Source organism: Solanum tuberosum, unplaced genomic scaffold (assembly GCF_000226075.1).
Source record: "Solanum tuberosum cultivar DM 1-3 516 R44 unplaced genomic scaffold, SolTub_3.0 scf00011, whole genome shotgun sequence".
NCBI classification, from domain to species: Eukaryota; Viridiplantae; Streptophyta; class Magnoliopsida; order Solanales; family Solanaceae; genus Solanum; species Solanum tuberosum.
The window spans coordinates 3,093,340-3,100,990 of NW_006238938.1; positions in this window are offsets into that span (position 1 = coordinate 3,093,340).

The following is a 7,651-nucleotide window of genomic DNA, read 5'->3' on the forward strand; positions in this document are numbered from 1 at the left end:
TGGGCCATACAAAGTCCTTGAAAGGATTGGAGACAATGCTTATAAACTTGATCTTCCTGGTGAGTTCCAAGTTAGTGCTACTTTTAATGTTTCTGATCTTTCCCATTTTGATGCAGATTTGAATTCGAGGACGAATTCTCTTCAAGAAGAGGGGAATGATAGCATCCAAGGAAGCTCTACTCCATTGAAGGACAAGGATGAAGCTTTAGAAACTCCAAGGAGGCCCATAACAAGATCTCAAACCAAGGAGTTCAATGATAAGCTCAATGGGCTTCAATCGCTTATCCAAAGGTGTCTTATTGGGGAAGAAGAGCTCAAGCCCAAGGGAGAGGAATTGTCCAAATGCTACAATTATTTGGTGGCCCAAATTCAAGCCCAAGATGAGGAATTTTAAGGTCCAATTTCGTGCAAATAAGGTCAAGAAGAGTCCAAGAATCAGCCACAACAAGAGTTGCTTTCTGCCCAAGTTTTGAGAGAAGACTAGTCAAACTTTCCAAGATTGTCAAGATTCTTTTCCTAGTTGGGATTTACCTTAGTTATTTATTTATATATAGGTTATTAATATTTTCCTTAGTCTATTTATGGTCTCCTAAGTACCATTTAATGCTTTCCTAGAAGTACTAAATTTGTTCCTAGTTAGGTTACTTTATTTCCTTTCTAGAGTAGGATTCCTTGTAGTTGTCTTTCTAGGGTTCCTTGGACGTTTTTTCCCTTCTCCTATATATAGGAGTCTTTTTCATTCATTAAAGAAGAGTTTTAGATTGATATTAATAATATTTGAGAGAGTTCTTTGAACCTTTGTGACTTGTTCTTTGAGAATTTATCTTTAAACCTTTACTAGTTCATAGTTTAAGGTATAAAGTAACTTCTTCTTGTGATATCTTTGGTTTCTTTTTGGTATTCTTTAGAAGGTGATTAGTTTCTACATACTAATTATTGTCTTTAGTTACTCATAAAGCGGTCAAGATCCGAATCTATCGTTTTGATTCGTTTTCTCAAGTAAAGGCGTTAGATTTCTTCCATAAATCTATACGTTGTTACTTGGATCTTTTCAAGACCTTAGAACATCTAATCCTTGGAAATTCGTGGATCTTTCCTTCGAATCTCCCATATCTTTAGTTAGTTTTTGTTGTTTCTTTTCTTGTGCTTCCGCATTCTAATATTCAATTCTCTATTTGTGATCTCCTTTAACCTTGCTGTTATCAGATTAGAAGGAAATATATGAGGGTATCGGGACTTCATATCGGCCTCAGGCTCCCAAGTAGCACCCTCAACTAGGTGATTTCTTCTTAAAACCTTCATGGAAGCTATTTCCTTATTTATCAACCTCTTGACTTGTCGGTCTTGGATTTCTACCGAAACTTCCTCATATGAGAGACTTTCATCAACTCCTAATCCTTATAAGGGAATAATGGATGTCGGATCTCCAATACACTTCTTAAGCATGGAGACATAAAACACCGGATAAATCGGACCCAACTCATTTGACAAATCTAACTCATAGGCAACTTTCCCAATATGCTTCCAAATTTGATATGGGCCCACATACCGGGGACTAAGCTTACCTTTCTTTCCAAATCTCATCACACTCTTCATGGGTGAGATTTTCAAATATCCCCAATCATTAGCTTCAAATTCTAGATCCCTTCTTCTCACATCAGCATAAGATTTTTGTCTACTTTGAGCCGTTCTCAACCTCTCTCTAATGAGCCGAACCTTCTCAATAGTTTCATAAACCCATTCGGGATCAGTAAGAGAAATTCACCTACCTTAAACAAACCAACCGAAGACCTACATCTCCTACCATACAAGGCTTCAAAAGGAGCCATACCGATGCTTGAGTGATAACTATTATTGTAGGCAAACTCTACTAATGGCAAGTGATCATCACAATTACCCTTGAAATCTATAACACATTCCCTCAACATCTTTTCTAATGTTTGAATGGTACGCTGCGCTTGCCCATCGGTTTGGGAATGAAAAGTCGTGCTAAGCTTAACCTTAGTTCCAAGCCCTTTTTGGAATGTCTTCCAAAATCTTAAAGTAAATTGAGTACCCCTATACGAAATAATAGATAAAGTAACCCCATCCAACTTCACAATCTAATTTATATACAACTTGGCATAGTCTTGCGCCGAATGAGAAACCTTGAAGGGAATAAAGTGGGCAGATTTTGTCATCCGATCTATAATGACCCAAATAGAATCATGTTTCCTTCGGGTACGAGGCAAACCCACAATAAAATCCCTATTCACTTCTTCCCACTTCCAAGGGGGAATTGGTATTCTTGTAATGAGCCTCCCGGCCTTTGATACTCAACCATAACTTGTTTACAATTCAAACATTTGGCCACAAATGCCGCAATATATTTCTTCATTTCGTTCCACTAATAGACTTCTCGTAGGTCACGATACATCTTAGTGGCTCCCGGATGATTAGAATACCGAGAACTATTAGCTTCTTCTAAAATTTGTTCGTTTAAACCATCAACATCCGGAACACATAACCAACCTTGGTACCTAAGCACCCCATCATTCCCTTGGGAGAAAGCCCCAACTAACGTTTTGAGTACCGACTCTTTCAACACAACTAGTATAGGATTACGGTTTTGATTAGACTCCCATCCATCACAAAGGACGCTACAGACCCATTATGGACGAAGACACCACCCTTGGTGGAATCCACGAGTTTAACACCTAGCCGAGCCAACCTATGTACATCACGAACCAATTCATTCTTTTCATCCTCTACATGAGCCACACTACCCATAGACATTCTACTAAGTGCTTCCGCTACCACATTAGCTTTGCCGGGGAGATAAAGGACACTCAAGTCATAGTCCTTCAATAATTCTAACCACCTTCGCTGATGAAGATTGAAGTCCTTTTGACTAAACACATATTGAAGACTCTAGTGATCAGTAAACACATCCACATGGACCCCATACAAATAATGCCTCAATATTTTTAAAACAAACACAACCGCCGCTAATTCAAGATGATGGGTCGGATAATTCTTCTCATGGACCTTAATTGGCCTTGAAGCCTATGCAATCACCTTACTATTTTACATAAGCACACATCCCAACCAAACTCTAGAGGCATCAAAATACACCACATAACCATCTGTACCTTCCGGTAATGTCAACACTGGAGCGGAACTAAGTTTATCTTTTAACTCTTGGAAACTTTTCTCACAAGCTTTCGACCATACAAACTTAGCCTTCTTTTGAGTCAAGGTCATTAACGGAGAGTCAATGGAAGAAAAACCCTCAAAAAATCTCATATAATAACCGGCCAAACCCAAGAAGCTTCTAAGGTCTTTTGGTGATAGAGGTCTAGGCCAACTCTTGACCGCTTCCGTCTTCTTTGGATCTACCTCAATCCCCTAACTTGACACAATATGACCAAGGAATTCTATGGACCTTAACCAAAACTCGCACTTGCTAAACTTTGTGAAAAGTTGATGGTCCTTAAGAACTTGCAATACAACCCTCAAATGGTGAACATGCTCATTCTCACTCCTTAAATATATCAAAATATCATCTATAAACACTAACACGAACATGTCAAGATATTGCCGGAACACTCTATTCATTAAGTCCATGAACGCCACATGAGAATTAGTCAAACCAAAGGACATTACTAGAAACTCATAGTGACCATATCTCGTTCGGAAATCCATCTTGGGAATATTAACCTCTCTCACCCTCAATTGGTGATAAAACAAACGAAGATCAATCTTGGAGAAATAACTAGCCCCTTGAAGTTGGTCAAACAAGTTATCAATTCTCGAAAGAGGATATTTATTCTTGGTGGTCACTTTGTTCAATTGACGATACTAAATGCACATTCTAAGAGACCCATCTTTCTTTAAAACAAACAACATCGGAGCACCCTATGAAGAGATACTCGGTTGAATAAAACCCTTGTCTAGCAAATCCTTTAGTTGCTTTTTCAAATCCTTTAACTCTGCCAGAGCCATTCTATAAGGAGGAATAGTGATAGGTTGGGTATTCGGAAGGAGGTCATTACCGAAATCAGTTTTTCGCTCGGGAGGAATACTGGGCAAATCATTAGGAAAAACATCTGAGAACTCATTAACTACCGAAACCGATTCTAGAGAAGGGGTTTCGGAATCCACATCCTTCACCCTAACAAGATGGTAAATACAAACTCTGGAGATCATCTTCCTAGCTTTATGACAAGGGACAAATTGACCTCTATGCATAGAATCCCCCCCCCCCTTCCATTCTAAGATATTTTCATTTGGAAATTGGAACCTAACAGAGGCATAACATGCATGCAACCAATCCTTAGCAAGAATAACATCAAAGTATAACATGTGAAGTTCTACAAAGTCAACAAGAGTAACTCTATGGGACAAGGAAATAAGACATCTTTTATAAACTTTCTTAGCCACAACAGAATCACCAATCGTGATAGAAACTGAAAAAGGTTCTAATAACACTTCGGGGAGTATATCAAACTTCATGGCCACATAAGGTGTCACAAAGGACAAATTAGCACCAGGATCTAACAAGGCATATACATCAATAGAAAATACTTTTAACATACCGATCACCACATCCAGAGAGCTCTCTTCATCATCTCGGGACTGAAAAGCATAAAAGTTGTTTGCTTTTGAGCATTGGAATTTGAACCTCTTGGAGGAGCTTTCTTGCCTTCTTTCCCCTTGGCCGAAAGTTTTGGGAAATTCCTCAATTGATGACCACTCTTACCTCATCTGAAACAAACTCTCATGCCAGCTAGGCATTTCCCCTCATGTTTCTTCCCACATTTTGCACAATCAGGCCTATTCACATAAGAGTCACCACCACTACCCCCTGTACATTTAGGGTCCTATCCTTATTAACCCTTGGGGGAGTATTAGTGGAACCTTAGTTGGAGAATCTTTGTTTGAACTTTTGTCGACCTTGTCCTTTGGGTTTATCATTGAAGAAATTCCTATCACCGGTTCTAGCTCTTTTCACCTCCCTATTCTTTTCTTCGAGTTTCTCATCCTTCACTGTTGAGAATACACCATAACGCGTGAGATATCCATATTATCATGGAGCGTTGCCGAACGACATTCTTTTCTTACCATTCGGGACACACACGTCAAATACCTACTCATCATGTCTCTAGAATCCGCCACCAAGGTCGGAGCATACTTCGACAATTAAGTAAACTTTAATGAATAATCTTGGACAGTCATACCTCCTTAATGAAGGTTAATGAACTCTTCCACCTTAGCTTCCCTCATGTCTTTGGGAAAGAACCTATTAATAAATGCCAATTTAAATGTTTCCCACTCTATGGGACCCGATCCTATCGGCCTACCATTCTTCGATTAAGTCTACCATATCTGAGCAACACACTTCAATTCGTAAGCGGCTAATTCCTCTTTCTCTACCGAAGTCACCCCCATGAAATCAAGTATTTTATAAACCACTTCCATAAATTCTTGAGGATCCTCTCCCACTTTGGAGCCATGAAACTCGAGAGGGTTCATCTAGAAAAATATGTTACTCTAGAAGCCGTATAATTCATATTAGGGCTTACCGGAGCTACAACCTCTCTTTTAGCTTGGGCTGTCATTGCTTGGGCTTGAGATTGAATCGTCATGGCTTGAGCCAATATTTGGAGAGCCGACCTAACTTCCAAATTTGACATAGCCGAAGGATCGATAGGAGCTTGAGGATCTTGAGGCGGAGCTCATTCATTCACATTCTGCTCTTCCACCCTTCTAGCATTAGCCCTTCATGTATTCATATCGTTAAGACACAAGAGAAGGATTAGGAGAGGGACTTCAGAGTAATGAAAAAAGTGAAATTTCCTAAACATATTATAGACTCTCATTCATAAATATTGCGCGCTTAACACTTATGAATAAGACTCTACTAGAAGTGGCTTATAAGACATCATCCTAGAATCATTCTAAACCTTGTGCTCTGATACCATTTTTTTCACGACCCAAGGGTACACCCTAGATGTAACATGGCGTACTAGACCCCGAAAGTCCTAGTACAAGCCACTTAGCATATCATAACATAAGTAAGGAACAATAAAGAGTAAAACGCATTTCAAGTCAAAAATCTTTATAGAGAAAAGAGGAAGTCTAGACTTGTCTCAATTACCCATCTATTACAATACTTGAGTCAAAATAGGATCACAGACCCAACACAACATAATTTGAAAGTAAAACTACAAGAATGAAACTACAATGGTATTATCCATCCTCGAATCATGAGGCCTAACCAAACAAGTAAGGAGAATAATCAATTCCAAGCTCTAGCCACAATGGGGACCACCTTGAGAATTAGACCCTACACTTGGGGAAAATGTAGAAAAATATCGGTTAGTACCAAAATGCACTAAGTATGATAGCCATGCATAAAATCATGGAGACATGCTAAAAAGGACATTTTAGTTTAATGCATTCAATTTTGCAAAGTTAAAACATCCTATTGTAGATAGTGGATAAAGCATAAATCATAAGTGTGCTCATTACATAAATCATCATATCATAGGATAAGCATACCATAAATACTCTCAAAGTCTACTTGTGCAATGCATGAATAAGATCCCATAATCCTACCCACTCTAAGTAAAGCTTCTTGGGTAAGCATAGTTCATAATTCATACTCTTGTCGATATTCTTGTCATAGTGGGAATAAGCCTTAACTGACATATACCATGTGAGCTAAATATGGAATCTGGTGTTACCCACAATGAAAAGGGTTGTCCTACTTGCCTAAGGTAAGACTATCACATATTAGATTTTAGGTGGATCAACTAGCTAAAGACAAAAGTTGTACACAGTTAATGGGAGAAGAAAGATTGTTACTAGGAACCCACCCTTTCTAGTGGGGGAGCTTTCATCTCAATAGATACTTTCTAGAAATCCGCTCTTTCTAGGGGGGAGCTTCGACCTCATATTTATTATCCACTTGGTGCTAGGCATGATTCCCACGGTGTACATATTAAGCTTTTTACTTAAGTTCATATGCGTGAAAGAATGCCTTGACACCCAATTCAACATAATTCATACTATAATGCTTTGACACATTTAGGGCTTTGTTTTGATAGATGTAGTGTCCTCAAATGCCTAATTTATGCTATAAACTGATGTTAATGCCTTGATTTTCAGGTATATGGAGTGAGGACTAAAGCAAGGACACTAACATGCAAAAAGGAACAAAACAAGATGAAGAAATGAAGAAGGGTAAGCCTGAAGATCACCAAGAGCACTCGGCGTGTCGTCGAGTGGCTAATCTCACCGCCTAAAGTTCCAGTGTGCCAAGCCCTAAAGGTAGAAACCAAGTCAGCGACGAAAAAGAGCACTCGGCGAATCGCCGAGTCATTCCACGAAGCAAAGATAGATCGCCTAAAGTTACAAACCTCGAGGATGCTGAATGCTAATGTGAAAAGGCGATGGAAGAGTCAAAGGGTTGCTCGCCGAGTAGTTCGGCGAGCCCGACTTACTTAGCCGAGTGGCCCTTCGTGGCTTATTTTTGGCAACTATAAATTATATTTTGAACATTAATTTAGTACCAATTTTTAATCGAATTATCAATTCTTTCTAGTCTAGAACAGTTTTCTCTGATGTTTCTACATAAACTTGAAGGTTTTGAGACTCAACTTGGAGA